General features: G+C 39.4%; 1 long non-coding RNA gene across 1 annotated transcript in view; it reads left to right on the top strand.

Moving 5' to 3' along the window:
- Positions 1 to 15,935, top strand: part of LOC309858934 — a 67,287-nt gene extending 51,352 nt beyond the window's left edge. Inside the window, exon 3 of the long non-coding RNA XR_014308448.1 lies at positions 15,243 to 15,935. This is a non-coding gene — a long non-coding RNA (uncharacterized lncRNA). The remainder of the gene's footprint in view (positions 1 to 15,242) is intronic.
- The last annotated feature ends 1,150 nt before the right edge of the window (positions 15,936 to 17,085 follow it).

Raw genomic sequence — 17,085 nt, 5'->3', positions numbered from 1 at the left:
CCCATGCTGATCTGTTCCCTGCTGAACAGTGTGGTTCCAGCTGAAGCTGTGGAGAGAGGGCACGCCAGCCACTGTGCTTGTCCAGAGCGATGGCTCTTTCTTTTCAGCTGGCTGGCTGCCAGGCTCAGCAAGAAGGCGTGCTGATTTCCCAAATATAATGCTTTGCTGGGGCTAGAATCAAAGCCATCAGGAGTAAAGAGTTTTTTCATCTTTCTTTTCTCCCTGCTTGTATATTCAGTGGGGATTCAGCAGTGAAAACGTGATCAGCAAAAGGCAAAGGCCCTGTTACGATCTTTAAAACTCATAAAGATAATTTTCAGGTCTTGATTGTCTAAATATGACATGCATATTGATATAAATATTGGAGTAGGCCTGCAAATCACTTACAATAACTTTCTCACCTCTCTGTTAAGTTTCTTATTTTCTGCCTCTGCAGGATTATGGTTTCTATCTGAAAGACTTGTTGGAGCACTAGAGGCATCCCTGATTTTTCTAGGAACTGTGTTATCACTTTCTAGAAGTTATAATTCAACCGTAACAGTGATGTAGTCCCATGAGTTATAAAATACAAAAGCCTTTTAAAAATGAGCCAGCACTATTGTGTTGGTCAGAGATCTGCTGATTGAAAGTGACAGTGAGCCAACTAATGTGGCCTAAACCAGAAGATTCATTTATTAGAGAGTTTAAGTGTTGAAAATTCCATCAGGTATGGCTGGATCCAGGAGTCTAAATGACATAATCAGTGCTTTGTACTTCTCTTTTCACAGCTTCGCTTTTCTTTACTCTCCATTGCCTTCACTGCTGGACATGTGATGACTCCTGGAGGCTCAGGCTTGCACATCCTTACACCTACTAGATGGCAGGTATAGTCTTTCTGGGTCCCAGGATTCACTCTGATTGGACTAAAATAGGTAACATCACCAATCTCTGAGCCAATCACTGTGGTCAAACAGATGGAATGTGCTCCTTCTCCAGGCCTCGATCCTATGACCACCCTGGAAAATTAATGTAGGGATGAGGTTAGCTGATTGATGCCACCCAAATCACATTAGCATGAAGTTCAGGAAGGATTCTTCCCCAAAGGAAAACCAGGTTGTCATTTTCAAAAGATTAAAAAAAAAAAAATGGACACTGGAAAGACAAAAAAGAATCAATGTGCATTACTTGTATCATCCATAGAACATCCAAAGACCCTTCCTTCCTGAGCATCCATCTCTCCTCTTGACTTCATCAACTAAGTTGAGCCACTCTGCCTTCTTTTAGGGTCTTGAATGCAGTGACCTTCGTCCCACCTAAAGTTCTCCTCACTTGGCCTGCATCAGAAAACCCTACGTTTTCTGAATAAGCCCTTCATGTTTATGCCTCCAGTTCAGCTCTTCCCTTGTCTCTCATCCATGCTGCTTGTAGTTCTTGTCATCCTTCAAGGCCCAGCCCAATTATCAGCCTCACTTCTTCCTTCCCCAAATGCTCCTCATAATTCCTTTCTCTGTTTTCTCATGGGTCCATTAGAATTGTGGTCAAGTTGTAGTTTAATTAGGGCACTTACACATTGGTTTTCTCAGCTAGTCTGCAAGCTATTCGAGAGTCTGAGCTATGTCTTTTACATCTTTATATAACTTGGGTATAGTCATATAACTTGGGTATATTTAAGAGGTTTTCTTAAAAAGGTAATTGTTTTTAATAGTACCTTAATAAGCCCACTGTACTGTATAATTTATCTAAATACTTTACATTTGTTGTTTCACTTATGCCTCACAAAATCCTGTAAGATAGGGATTATTCATTATTAAGCCACTCTACGGATGAATAAACTAAGGCTCACAGAAGTAAAGAAACTTGCTCTTGGATCCCCTCCTTATAAGTAGTAAGGCTAGAATTTGAATCCATATCTCACTGACTCCAAACTCTGACATGTTATCCACTGTGCAAACTGTCCCTTAGCCTGACACTGTGTTTGCTAGTGAAGAACTTCTCAGATACGAATGGGCGTACTAAGGAGATGCCACTTGTCCACTCCGCAATAAACTCTGATTTCCACATATGGAATTCTCTACAACATCAGATAAAGTGTTGAGATACTCGTGCCAGTTTTTAAAGCATCTTTATTCCCTGCTTCACATCTGATCCACCATGAGTACCTGACCTACTGGAATGGGACGGTTTTTTTCTGTAAGAAAAGTTCACACCAAAGTTGGCAATTTTTTTTTTTTTTCGAAAATGTGTGCGGTTCATGGAGATCACAGTTGTTCCTTCTTATGTAGACAGGGCAGTCTGAGTTGCATCCAGTAGGTGTCACTAGGCTTTCCTTTCCTGACCACAGCCAGAACTCACTTAAGCAGCTGCTGAAAGGGACACGTAGAATGTTGCATTGCTTCCTAAAAGTTAAATCATCCTAGTTGGAGCAAGGTTCCTCCCCAGCTTGCACTCACCTTTCTCTCTGCCCTAGAGCATGGCTACATAGATCAAATACCAGTACTAAATACGCAAGAGGGATGGGTACCCAACCCCAAGTGTGGCAGATTCCATAGACCGCCCTTGCAGGAGTTGGCTCCTTGGCACAGCTTAGAGCTGATGATGGGAAGGAAAAGATACAGATGCATTTCAAGCCCTTAAGAGGAAAAATGCCTCTGGCAAAGGACGTCTAGATTGGATTGATAGGTTGCGCCAGGAAATGTTTTTCTCTGCTTCGGTAGGGCTGCTGGATGCTTTGATCTAGTCACTTGATCTAGGTAGTATCTAGCCACTCAACCAACATTACCCAAAACTCTTCTAAGAATCCAAATGACTGTAGAAGCTAAAAAGGATACATAGAATACAAAGGATACATAGCATGGTTCCTATATTCCTAGGAATTTACTGGCTACTAATACCCATTGATTCAGCCGGTACTAATTGGGCACTTACTGAAGAACTGGGAATAGAGTGTTAGACTACACAAGACATGATTCCTGCCCCAGTGGAGCTTCCAGCTTAGGAGAGAATACAAACATTAAATAAGTAATGACACAGTTCTAGTGTGTACTAGTATGATTAGCAAGTTAACAAATAATGTAGGAATATATAGCAAGGAAGTCATGTGAGAGTGAGTCAAAGGCCTTCCAGAAGAGATTGTTTTTAAGAGGAGATCCAAAGGTGAGTTGGAATTAAATGGGAGATAGGAGAGGGGGAGGAAAAAGAAGAGAATGGTGTCAGATGGAGGAAAGAGTCTATGTGAAGGTCCAAAGACAGGATGGAATGAGGTACATTGAAAGCACTAAAAAAAAGTCTAGGGGACTAGTGAGCAAGTGGCAGAAGGCGGCACCGAAAAGACTGATGGAGGCATCTGGGTGGCTCAGTGGGTTAAGGCCTCTGCCTTTGGCTCAGGTCATGATCCCAGGGTCCTGGGATCGAGCCCCACATCAGGCTCTCTGCTTCGCAAGAAGTCTGCTTCCCCCTCCCTCTCTGCCTGCCTCTCTGCCTACTTGTGATCTCTGTCTGTGAAATAAATAAATAAAATCTTTAAAGAAAAAAAAAAAAAAAGACTGATGGATAGGGCTAGAGGACCCAGGACCTTCTACGCCTCTTCAAGGAGTCCAGAATGTATTCAACAGCAATGAGAGCTGCTGATAGGTTTTTAAGAGCACTCTAATACAAGGTGTTCATTTGTTTAGTTATTCAACAGTATTTACTGCATAGCTATATGTGCCAGTGTACCTAGTGCTGGAGACGAATAGAGATATAAACTGCAATGAAAAATTTAAGAAGTAATTCTGATTCAAGGAGGAGGAAGATAGACAAGTCATCTCAGAATGAAAAAAACCTCCCATAAAAAAGCCATTGGGCATTCTGGCATGTTTTAGGATCTGTTCCAAGCCCTGGAGGTTCAATAGTGAATTAGACTCAGTCATCATCATGAAGAATATTTATAGTATACATTTAAGATCAGGAAGAAAGCTACAGTAAGTCAGAGATTAGAACAAAAACTTAAAGTCAATAGAGAGACTTCATCTCATAGATGGACACTGAGAGTATGGCATAGTTAAAGCAAATATAAAGGAGACAGGCATTTTTTTAAAAAAGGTTTATTTATTAATTTGAGAGAGATAGAGAGGGGAAAGGAAGAGAAGCCCAAGAGAAACCTCTCACTGAGGATGGAGCCCATCACAGGGCTCGATCCCACAATCCTGATATTATGATCTGAACCTAAAGCCAGAAGTCAGACACTCAACAAACTGAGCCACCTGTGTGCCCCACAGATCCAAATGTTTTAGTGTTTACATTTTTATAGTAATGATCCCACTGACTGTGTCACACTAAGAAGAACCAGGACCTGTGGAGAGATGGCTGGTTTCAGGTCCGAGGCAGAACATGTACAAGATCAGCCTGGGCCAGCTCTTCATACCAGATAGGAAAGAAACAATCAAAGATGAATGGAGTCCTATCCAAAGGACACAGGAACAAGCTTGAGCGGTATCTCACTGACCACATATGGGACAATTTGAACATCAAGTAAATCTCAATTGATAATGACCTGTACAATTATAAAAATCTATAGACTTGTAATCATGGTTAAAATATATAGACCACTCCCCCAAAATAATCCAAAAATTCTCATTGGTCAACATTCAAAGTAACTCCTCACTCTGGAAATTGGCAAGTAATGGGAGTTAATTAGATACTTATTCTGCCTTTCCTGGGTAAGCAGTATTTCAACCTAACCCCAGCCCTAGGTGGAGAAAGTACTTCTTTATAGAATTCCAGTAATACATTTGAAAGGATGGAAGAAATGACAGATTTAAGAAATCGACGTTTTACAATTTGTAATGAAATGATTAAATTAGGCACAGGTTATCAATCAATACAAAAACATTTTTTAATACATGGAGGACTTTGTGAAGGAGATATCAGTTTCTTACATCTGAACTTATGGATCCCTCTAAGCATTAAACTGATCCTAGTGGCAAAACTAGAAATGTTTGCCACCTGAGACAAGATGAAAACCATAGCACCACCTGAGAGGTATTGGTGGCAATAAAAGGTCAGATCTGAATAGAACTGATGGGTCACCCTTAGAGCTTGTTGTGTTTGTTTACAAGACATATGGAGTATGGGGAAGTAAATGAAATGCCACCATGAAGAAACAAGCAGAAAAATTGAGAAGGTGAAATATTTCTAAACCGTTTTCTTCAGTAAGACAATAGACTAAGGTAAAATAAAATAAAATAAAATAGTAAAATAAAATAAAATCGGCCCTGCTCTACATTAAAAGATTCTAAGAGACATAACCAAATATAATATGTAGGTCTCATCTGAATGCTATTTCAAACAAGTCAACTGTGAAAAGACATTTTTGATATAATCAGGAAATATGAATCTAATGGATCATAAAAAAATTCAAAGAATTATTGTTGCTTTTGTTAGGGCTGATAATAGCATTGCAGCTACATAATAAAATGTCTGTATGATTTAGAAATGCATACTGAAGCATAAAGGGGTGAAATGGCAGGAGTCCTAAAATTTTCTTTAAAATCCTTGGCCAAAAAAAAAAGAGAGCGTGGCCTATGAAGCTAATGTGACAAAATCTAGGAAACTGTTTGAGTGTCATTTATGCATATCCACTATACTGTTCCTTCTTCTTTTGTGTATGTTTGAAATTACTCGTGAAAAATAAAGAGGTCGCATGAGTCAGGGAGGCAAAGATCCTCAACACGCAGGTGAAGCACTGGAAACCCCACTGATGGCTGGTTGGTAACCCACTTTGGCTGAGGAAGTAATTCTAATGCTGGGAGTAAATAGCCAGCACTGTGCTCAGAAATCTTGCCCATTTGCCTAGAACTGGAGATGAAAGCTGTGGTTTAACAATTGGTTCCTGGAGGGAAATGGTTTCCAACTGCTGAGGAGATGAACCATCGAGTATCAATAAGGGGCTTGTTCACTAGCTAGGAGTATCCAAGGCCCTGGTTTCTGGCCTTTCTCAAGCCACAGGCAAATCTCAGTCTTGTTCATCAGATGAAAGCATCTTTCCACCTGCTCTTGGTTAGGCTCTAAACAGCAGCTACCCTGTCTTAATGATGAGAGTATGAAGCCCTTATATTCTCTTATATATGAGGATATAAAATGTTCCTTTTAATGTGGGTTAAAAGAAACTTACCTTGCCAAATAGAAGCAAATCTGTGGGCAAAAGTTCACACTTAGATGGTGTCTATAATTTTCTTTTCCTATATAATTCGGAGAGGTTTTCTCTGGATCAGCAAAGAGGTGGGAGTGCTAACACAGCTGAGACATAACTAACTCTATTTTCAGGAAAATGACACTAACTGGCATAACTGCCTACTGCATGGCCGTCACCCTGCTGGTGGCTTTCTAAAAGTTAACTCATTCAGTGCAAGGTAAATGTTCATTAAAAGCAGAACAGTCTGGAGAAATAAGTCTAGAAAACTCAAGGACTAAGACAGCATTGAGTATCTACTGTTTACCTTTCCTTCTCCAGGAATCCAGGGAGAATGGCTACAGAAACACCAGGTACTGGTGATTCTGTAATCATAGATGAAACTCCTAGCCAGGCAGTCCTAGAGTTTTCACTTTATGAAGGAGATGTAAGTAAGAAATTACTATTTGCTTCGGTTAATCAATTATAAAAGTGTCTATGCAGAGCTTGTGAGGAAATTCGTTAGGAGGTGGTTTTGTAGGCAGTGGATATTGCCAAGAACAAAATATGTTCACAGAATGAGTTATTTGAAGAAAATGTGATCACTATACTGTAATTTCCATGAGAAGCCATGTCTATCTTGATTATCATCATATCACCAGTACCTAACACAGTTCCTGGCCCAGGCTCTTCTGGGCCTCAACAAGCATTAGATGGATGATGGATGGGTGGTTGGATGGATGGATGGATGGATGGAAATGAATTTTCTCTCCTTAAAATGTGGTTCAAACACCTGTTTATTCCTTGCCAAGTAGACTAGAGTCAAGCAAACACTGAGGTGGAATTTTGTTGTTTGAAAATTATAAATCACAGAAAGACATAGATTCTTACATGTGTTATAAATTCACTGGTCTTTCATAAATACACTTGGAAAGTGTAGCTAAAACCTCTGCATTGTTCTTTTGATTCATCTTCTGAATCCAATTTGTGCTACAGGTTTCCTCTTCTCCCCAAATCATCCCATTTCCAATCCACACGTTCACCTGCTAAGTCTGGGATTTTGAAATCTCCTCTAAACTTGACCTGTTCTAGACTTCTGTGTTTCTAGAATGTCCCACACACTAATCTGCATTTATCTAATTATTTTCTACCTAACTCTAAATTTCCTTAGATTCCCCATTATCCACAGATTACTCAGAACTGTCCAGTCTGGCAGACTCTGTCATTGGAATCCTCTCTCCTAATGAAATTGGTCTTCCCAGTCTGCCCCAGTAAAAGTCTCTGCTCAAGCTAAAGTAGTTCTTAGCTCTGATTTTGGCATGCCATGAAAGAGTGAAGCAGCTGTACTCAGTTCCTTTGGTTTCCCAAATGTTTAGGTGTTCTGTTGAGCCAGAAATGCCACTTGTGATGAATCACACATACATACACAGTATGTATACCGTCTTGACAACACAAGCTCTTTGCTAACCTCTCTATCCTAACTCCAATGATCTGAAAGGATCTGTGCATATAAAGGAGAATAAGACTGCCTTAACCTTTTCATTTTCCACACTTCCCTCCATGTTAGTGAACGAGGCTGCCAACACAAAATACCATAGACTGGTGGCTTACACAACAGAATTTTATTTTCTTACAATTCTGGAGCCAAGAACTTTGAGATCAGGTGCCAGCATGGTCAAGTTCTATTGAGAGTTTCCCACCTTGTAGATGGCTGCCTTGTTATTGTGTCCTCATGTTGCAGACAGAGTTCTAGTGTCTCTCCTACTTATAAAGTCACTAACCCTATTAGATTAAGGTGCCACCTTTATGACTTCATTTAGCCTTAATTATCTCCTAAGGGCCCTATCTCCAAATAGAGTTGAACTCAATGTTAGAGAATTAACATATGAACTTGAGGGGGACATAATTCAGTCTAGAGCACCTCTACCACTGTGCCACCCATTATGCTAGTTGTGTGTATGTCATTTTTGAGCCAAAGCTTAAGTTACAAAATGCCTCATGCATTATGGTAATTAATTTAGAACCAGAAAGCTCAATATTAAAAATTTCTGATGAGTTTAATTTTTTGGATAATCTTTTATTTTGTTTCCCAAGGACTCAGAGATACCTGATACTTCCATAACACAGAATAACAGTCGAGTCCAATGATTTGGGGAACCTACAGTAGCTTGGGTTCAAGTCATGACACTTATGAAGGACCTTGAGTAAATTACTTAATGCTTTGAAATTTTATTTTCTTATCTGACAATGGAAATAATACCTAACTACTTAGACTATTAAAGGAATGAAAAATGTACATGCTGTGAAGAGCTCAGCATACATGCCCAGCATATAGCATATAGTATAAATTGATGGATGTAAAAAAAAGTCAAAATTTATTGAGAATTGAACATGAGGCAGATACTATACTAAGCCATTACTTACATTACGTCATTTATTCTTTACAGTACATACCTACAAGGTAAGGGCAGTTATTAATTCCATTCCATTTATTGACATTTAAACCCTAGCACCCAGTTTTGTTTTGTTGTTGTTGTTGGTTTTTTTTTAACCACTCTATCGTGTCGCCTCTTAATTAAAAGGTTGAACTAGATGAGCTTTTGGAGCCCCCACCCCAACCTGGACTACTCTAGAATTCAAAGATTATTTCTTCCTTGATAGATCTCCCATGGAATTGAGTGGTGGATGGAGCCCATCCTCTCATATGGCCCCAGAGAGTTGTCCACACCCCAACTCTCTTCCCCAGAGAGTTGTCCACACCCACACAACCTTCCAGAGCCCTCTACCCTCACTTGATTCCCTTTCCAAAGTTCTGACACACTGGGTTGACTGAACAGGCTATCACAACTGAGTCCTTCCCTAGGATTAGATGTCCTTGTGGAAAGCATCCAGGTACCCTTGTTCTCTTAGGCTGTGAGCTCCTCTTTCTTTTTACCAGGAGAGGTTCAATATAAAGTATAATGTGTGTTGTTTGTATTTTCATTGATGCATGCAATTATTCCAAGATGATGTTCCCTTTGGTTAATTGTATAAACTATAATTATTGCAGAAGGTTATTTTTGACTGTAACTGCTTAAAGGTACAGAAAAGCAACTCTCTTTATCTTCAAATTCAGAAGAAAATTCTACCTCTACCTTTAAGAGAAGCTGAAAGAAATGAGTACCTTTATTTATCTCTACCTGGCTTTGAATGCGCTTTTTAAAAATTGTATTGGTTCGTGCTCAGAACCAGTAAAGCAATAGGGAAAAAATGGAACAAAATGGTTCTTTATGGGTTTCCTATTTCTCTCTCCACTGTAATTTTTTTTTTTTTTAAAGAACATGCAATGCAGTTCTGCCTCTAGATATTCTCCCTTTGTTCAACATTATTGCCTTTGCCACCTGCCTTGAAATGGTCCTTCAAGGTTTTGATAAATCAGTTGCAAAGGTGTCTGGTTTCATTGTAACATCTGTAAGTGCTTTTTCTGAAAGGCTCCTTTTATGCTACCTAGAGAAATTCACCTCAGTGAGTCTTTGGAGAACCCTAAAATCAGCTCTAATATATCAGAAAGGGAAAGGGTATTATTTTTCTCTCCTATCTTTACTTTGGAAAGGCACTGAGGGCATTTCAGAGGAAGGAAAGCAAGTAATGAAAGGAAAATGATCATTTTGAGAGACTCCTCTGCAACTGCCTTTTTTTTTTTTTTGTACTATGATGCTAAGAAGTTTAAATATGACCTTAGAGACCTATCCCAACATTCTCCACTAGTCATTCACCCCTACTGAGGTGTTTCCTTTTTTTCACCCCAGCCAGATGAATGAGGAGATGTTACAGGGACTTACAGACACTGACATCTCCCCCAACCCACCAAGTGAAATTGGCATTTGTCCTTTGCAAGCTCATCTCTAGGATCACAGGACAAAGATTCAGAATAGATGGCCACTGGTTAGGTTGGAAGGAATGAGAGGCATTATCTTATTCTCCAGGGTTCTCAGGAATAAAACTATGTATATGCCCACCAGATTGTCCCAAACAACCTACAGATCACTGGTGTATAATGGAGATCCACAGAACTTTAACCAAGAAACTAATTTTACCAAATTATCCAAATGTTCATAAATCAACCAATCCTAGGCTGGCCTGTGATTTTTCTGATTGATGAGTCCATGAGCATAAAGACTATCCAAATTCCATCCTGGGGAATTTTATATGGAATTTTCCCCTGAAGGGGACAGAGATCAGTTGTATGAAGATAGTAATTTGGGGTGTGGAATTAGGCAGTCCATGGAACTGGATGTAGAAGAGACTTGCTTCTTTCTCATTTCTGGATTCTGAGCTAAGAGAAAACTTGGCCACACGGACACAGGCTGAGAGTAAGAAGCACCATCCAACCTGCACTCTGAGGGAGGAAGAGCAGCACGAGAAGAACGAGAAGACCTCGTCTTCAGGTTCACTCTTGCATCTGAGCTCCAGCCCCAAGAAACAAGTTCTGAGCCTCTGGATAGAGTAGAGAAGCGTTTCTTGCTGGGAACTTCTGACAAGAGCCAGATCTAAAACCTTTTCTGACTCACCCACCAAGGCACATGAGTGGGTTTAAGGTCCAAATGCCAATTCCATCCTAATTCCATCCTGCAGGAATTGCAATAATTGATTGCTGAGAGCTACAAACTCAGATGCCTAGTAGTTCTGCCATGTCGTACACTTAATGTGTACACTGGGAGAAGCAGTGATTGGAATTTGAGTAATCTGGAACTCAGCTATCTTGGGTATTGTCCTTGAGGGGACAACTGAGTCCCATTTTTTCTAACTGGTGACTAAGACATTCTTCTCCTCCCCTCTTCTTCCTCCATCTCATCCCTTTCCTACTCCTGAAAATTGTTATTGATCATACCAATACTGTTTATTGGCTATGGCCTATTCGTTGATATACCAACAAGTCTTCAAATTCCATACATATAGAACTAAACCCATCATCTTCCACCCTTGGCCAAATTCTTGCCTGATCTGTCTTTACGTGCCACTACTCATTCTCCTATTTATCAAAACTCAAATTTTCAGCATCCTTTTGGATTTCTTCCCTGGCCACAAACTTCCTATATCTCCCACCTTTACAACCTCTCATCTCTATGCCTTCTTTATTTACCAGAGCCATTAAGGAACTTCTTATCTTCCTTGCAGACAGAAGGTCCTAGAGCACCATTATTGGTTTCCCTACCATCCGTCTATTCCAGCTAAAATAAACCCTGCACACTTGCCACACAAGTAATCACCTCATATTACTGTTTTGAATATATCAGTTATTGTTCAAAATCCTCAGTAATTCACTTCTGCTTATAATGCTGAATCTAAACATAGTTGATTCTCATTAGGCACTGTAATTATACTCTATAAGATCACTCTGAATGCTGAATTAGTAAATACTGAGCCATTGCTCCTAGGTTCCTGAGAGCTTTTAGCCATTCACTTTTATCAACCCATCTATACATAATCTTCTTTAAGTGTTAAAATGCCCCTTTTTTAATACATGCTGTTGGTTCATGAACATTGAACTCATAACCAACAGCACTATAAGTCATGTATTTTTTCTGTAAGACACATAACAGCCTTCTTCCTCTTAAGGAAACTAGACAACATTTCAACACTATGCTTGGGGGACATTCAACACCAATGCAAAATATCTGGCATTAAATATATTGTAAAAAATGATACCTGATTACTGTGTGAAAGCTATGGGTGTCAAGTGGCTCAGGTTTTTTGCTACTCCGCACATGTCAATGAATGACCATGAAAGGGCTATGAGTATTGACTTTTGGGTTAAAAATAAATTTTAGTAAGTAGGAAAAACTTCAAATATGGAATCATGAATAACGAGGATTGACTATGCCCCATTTTGGATTGCAAAGCCTCCAATAACAAGGTCATTGCCTCTCTCTCTAGTATTACATCCCATTATATCCCTATACCCCACTCCTGCTCAGATGCTCAATCTTTCTGAATTTGCTTCCTATTTTTCTGCCTTTTCTTTCTTCATGCCACTCCCTATTTGTGGCATCAATTAATAATTCTTCAGTTGCAAGCAACAGATATTAGTGAGTACCACCTAAAGAAGCACAACAGAGTATTAATGAGAAGAGTGGCTCACAGACTAAAACTGAGAAATCAAGAACCAGGAAGGCTATGTGCCAGGGAAGCTGAGAGATCCAAGCAAAGGGAGCCCATGGACTTTCTAAGATGCTATCTTCTGCATGACTCCACCCCAGCTAATTCCCTATTACTCCCCCCATCTTATGCCTCCAGTTTTCTAATTCTTAGGAGAGACAACCTGATTGGCCTATTTGAATAAATTGTCTCTTACCCTCAAGGTGTCTCAATCCCAGTAGATAAAATAAGGTGGAATGATAATGGAGCTAATCTGGCTCATTTGCTCACCACTTTGGACAGTGTGACAGAGTCCTTCACCAGTGTAAGACTGGAATCAGGTCTGCTCAGATAAACACAATAATCATTGAACTTTTTTTCTTCATATCCATAGTCTAGAATTCTACTTATCCTTCAATTTCCATCTGAATATATTGCATCATACTCATATTCATATTCAGTCCTATTGTATAGCTATATGAAAAACTTTCTTATCATTCATTCACTTCATTATTCAGCAAATATACATTAAGTACCTACCGCATACAGAGATTGTCCTAAGCCTCCCTTGCTCTGGCCTTCTAGAGGGCAGGGACTATGGCCTGTTCATCTTGAAACACAGGCAGAAACTAATAATGGGCCAAATAAATTCCACATGGAATGGCCCATATCCGAGCAGCTTGATTTTATTCAAGAATGAGTTATTTTTTAAGAGTCATGGAGCTTGGTGTAGTTGACTTCCTAGTCAACATTATAACCAATTTTTTCTATAATTCACTGATGTTATATAATTTACCTCAGAGTGACTCAGGTAGAAGAATTAGATACAACACATTACATAGCAGAATAAATATGTACACACACAACACACCTATTTTTAATGATTCCAGAGGAAAAATTCTCAAAGGCTTCATAAAACATAGTACCAAAAGAGATTATAGAATTCTTTTCTCCAGTTCTGTTAAGATCCATTCACTACTTCAAGTAGCTTATCTATTTGTCAAGAATTAGCACAGTAGGGGCACCTGGGTGGCCCAGTGGGTTAAGCCTCTGCCTTCAGCTCAGGTCATGATCTCAGGGTCCTGGGATTGAGCCCCGCATCGGGCTCTCTGCTCAGCAGGGATCCTGCTTCCTCCCTCTCTCTCTGCCTCCCTCTCTGCCTACTTGTGATCTCTGTCTGTCAAATAAATAAATAAAATCTTAAAATAAGTAACCATGATAGGAGTTGTAAAGTTCAGCCGACATCCCCAAGAAATGATATCCCCCAATACAATGGTGGGGAGGATATACAATGCATAGTATACTGCCTATACTCTGAATTTCTTTATGGGCCAGAGGATCAAAATCTGGACTCATAACAAAGAATTTATATCATTCTTGAGACTTTTCAAAGCTCTTTTCTAAGATAAGATACAGTCTGTCCAGCAAGCCTGTGATGAAGTGGGATGTGTTCTGGATGAGACAGGAAGTCCACATCTTAACCTCTCAGTTCAGCAGGCCAGCTCAGCCTCTTGCATGACTAGCCATTCAGCGTACATTTTGGCTGATAGTCTTGACTGTCTGCATTCCTGAAATTTGTACTTTCCCAAATTGACTGCAACTCAGTACCTACCAAAGGCTCTCTTAAAGCCTTTAATTTGCAAGAAAGGGTCTAAAAGAAATGTTAAGAAATATCTTCCTTCTTCCAGGTACTCCAAGTGAAGTCCCTGTCATAAAGCAAAGTACCTGGACCACAATACCTAGGCTTCTTATAAATGTCTTTGTGGATTTTTACCACTCTCAACTTTTACAGACAACTGACCCTCAAAAAAAAAATTATTTTAATCATGTTTTAAATTTATTTTTATAAGACATTTTTACTTTAAATAAAATAAAACATTTTATTTTTATAAGACATTTTATTTTTATAAAAACATTTTTTTAATTTATATTTTATTTATTTTCGGCATAACAGTGTTCATTATTTTTTCACCACACCCAGTGCTCCATGCAATCAGTGCCCTCTCTAATACCCACCACCTGGTACCCCAACCTCCCACCCACCCACCAATTCAAACCCCTCAGATTGTTTTTTATAGTCCATAGTCTCTCATGGTTCACCTCCCCTTCCAATTTACCCCAACTCCCTTCTCCTCTCTAACTCCCCATGTCCTCCGTGCTATTTGTTATGCTCCACAAATAAGTGAAACCATATGATAATTGACTCTCTCTGCTTGACTGATTTCACTCAGCATAATTTCTTCCAGTCCCGTCCATGTTGCTACAAAAGTTGAGTATTCATTCTTTCTGATGGAGGCATAATACTCCATAGTGTATATGGACCACATCTTCCTTATCCATTCGTCTGTTGAAGGGCATCTTGGTTCTTTCCATAGTTTGGCTACCGTGGCCATTGCTGCTATAAACATTGGGATACAGATGGCCCTTCTTTTCACTACATCTGTATCTTTGGGGTAAATACCGAGTAGTGCAATTGCAGGGACATAGGGAAGTTCTATTTATAATTTCTTGAGGAACCTCCACACTGTTCTCCAAAGAGGCTGCACCAACTTGCATTCCCACCAACAGTGTAAGAGGGTTCCCCTTTCTCCGCATCCCCTCCAACACATGTTGTTTCCCGTCTTGCTAATTTTGTTCATTCTAACTGGTGTAAGGTGATATCTCAATGTGGTTTTAATTTGAATCTCCCTGATGGCTAGTGATGATGAACATTTTTCATGTGTCTGATAGCCATTTGTATGTCTTGATTGGAGAAGTGTCTGTTCATATCTTCTGCCCATTTTTTGATATGTTTGTCTGTTTCATGTGTGTTGAGTTTGAGGAGTTCATTATAGATCCTGGATATCAACCTTTTGTCTGTACTGTCATTTGCAAATATCTTCTCCCATTCCGTGGGTCGCGTCTTTGTTTTTTTGACTGTTTTCTTTGCTGTGCAGAAGCTTTTGATTTTGATGAAGTCCCAAAAGTTTATTTTCGCTTTTGTTTCTTTTGCCTTTAGAGACATATCTTGAAAGAAGTTACTGTGGCTGATACTGAAGAGATGACTGCCTATGTTCTCCTCTAGGATTCTGATGGATTCCTGTCTCACGTTGAGGTCTTTTATCCATTTTGAGTTTATCTTTGTATACGGTGTAAGAGAATGGTCGAGTTTCATTCTTCTACATATAGCTGCCCAGTTTTCCCAGCACCATTTATTGAAGAGACTGTCTTTTTTCCACTGTATATTTTTTCCTGCTTTGTCGAAGATTATTTGCCCATAGAGTTGAGGGTCCATATCTGGGCTCTCTACTCTGTTCCACTGGTCTATGTGTCTGTTTTTATGCCAGTACCATGCTGTCTTGGTGATCACAGCTTTGTAGTAAAGCTTGAAATCACGTAGCGTGATGCCCCTAGTTTTATTTTTGTTTTTCAACATTTCCTTAGCGATTTGGGGTCTCTTCTGGTTCCATACAAATTTTGGGGTTATTTGCTCCATCTCTTTGAAGAATACTGGTGGAATTTTTAATCACATGACTGCCTTCTTTCTTTCAATTTTTTTCTTGAATGTATTGTATACTAGATACTCAGTGTCCTTTATACAAACACCTACAGGATAAATTCTTCCGTCAGTGTAATTCAAAGACAAAGTTTGCCCCTGTAGAGTGAATTTGAAGTTTTCTTGTCATCAGATAATAAAACATTATGCAACTCATTTCCCCTTTTGTCTTTTTTTTGTTCTAGAAAATTCAAGGTCTGAATTCTGACATTGAGTTTGTCTATTGTAAAGTCATTCCTTTCTGAGGGGTGAAGAGATTTGTATCCCCTTTTCCCCTCCCTTTATTGCTCTATAGTATGCAGTGTTTAATTTTTTGAAGCTGTTTCAGACCTTCAGACACTTTAGTAATAGGTGGGAGATAAGTCTTAAACCAACGCAGATCTAATTTGTGATCCTTCCCCCATTAATTCAGTCTCCTGTCAAGATCCAAAATCAGGAGTAATATCTCCTTGAGTGCTTGTTCAAATGCTATTCAGCACTGGGAAAAGGGGGGAAAGTAATCTGTGTTTTACTTTCTCAAAGGTGCAGCCAGTATGAACATTTGTCTGAACATCAATAACAATTAGATCTTAATTGTAAGGATATGTTCCAAGTAACATTCCGTTCCCGAAGGAGCAGGTTTGGGTAATTTGAGCCTCAGATTAATTTTGTCCTTTGCCGTGAAAGTCATGCTAATAGTGGATACTAATCAAGTTCAATGTGATGAGGTAGAGGTATAGAGGTATAGATCCTGGACTTGCATCAAACCTTTGCAGTCCTCTTGGCTGATTAAAACCAGACCTATGGAAGAGGAACATTATGTGCCTACTGTTATATTATATTATTATTGCATGTAATTATTTGTGTAGCCCATTTTTATACAATAATAATTTAATGAATAAGGTTAGTCAGTTCTTGTAACTCTGATATGATTTCAAACCCTTTGGTTGTCTCTCTCTGCACTGAGAATAAAACCGAACTCCCTGTATAGCCTATAAGCTATAGGAATGACTTAGCCCCTGCCTAGTCTCCAGGCTCATTTATTTCCAGTACCTTCTGACTCACTCTGTTCCATTTATACTCCAGTCCTTTCTGTTCCTTTAACTTCATATCTGTGTCCTTCAACTTCATATCTGCCATCACAGCATCTTATGTGCTTACTGTTCTCTATACCTTCCTGTCCTCCCATGTCTGGTTCTTCCAATCTCAGCTAAAACAATTATTACATCTCCTGGGAAGATGCCCAATCATTGTCTATCACAACACTTTCCTATTTCCTTCCCAGAACTTGTCATATCTGTCTTGTTCACTGTCTACTAGTAGTAGT

Source organism: Mustela nivalis, assembly GCF_964662115.1.
Source record: "Mustela nivalis genome assembly, chromosome: 2".
Classification (NCBI taxonomy): Eukaryota; Metazoa; Chordata; class Mammalia; order Carnivora; family Mustelidae; genus Mustela; species Mustela nivalis.
Note: the sequence above shows the minus strand (reverse complement) of the source record. Positions and strands in the feature narration are given on the sequence as shown.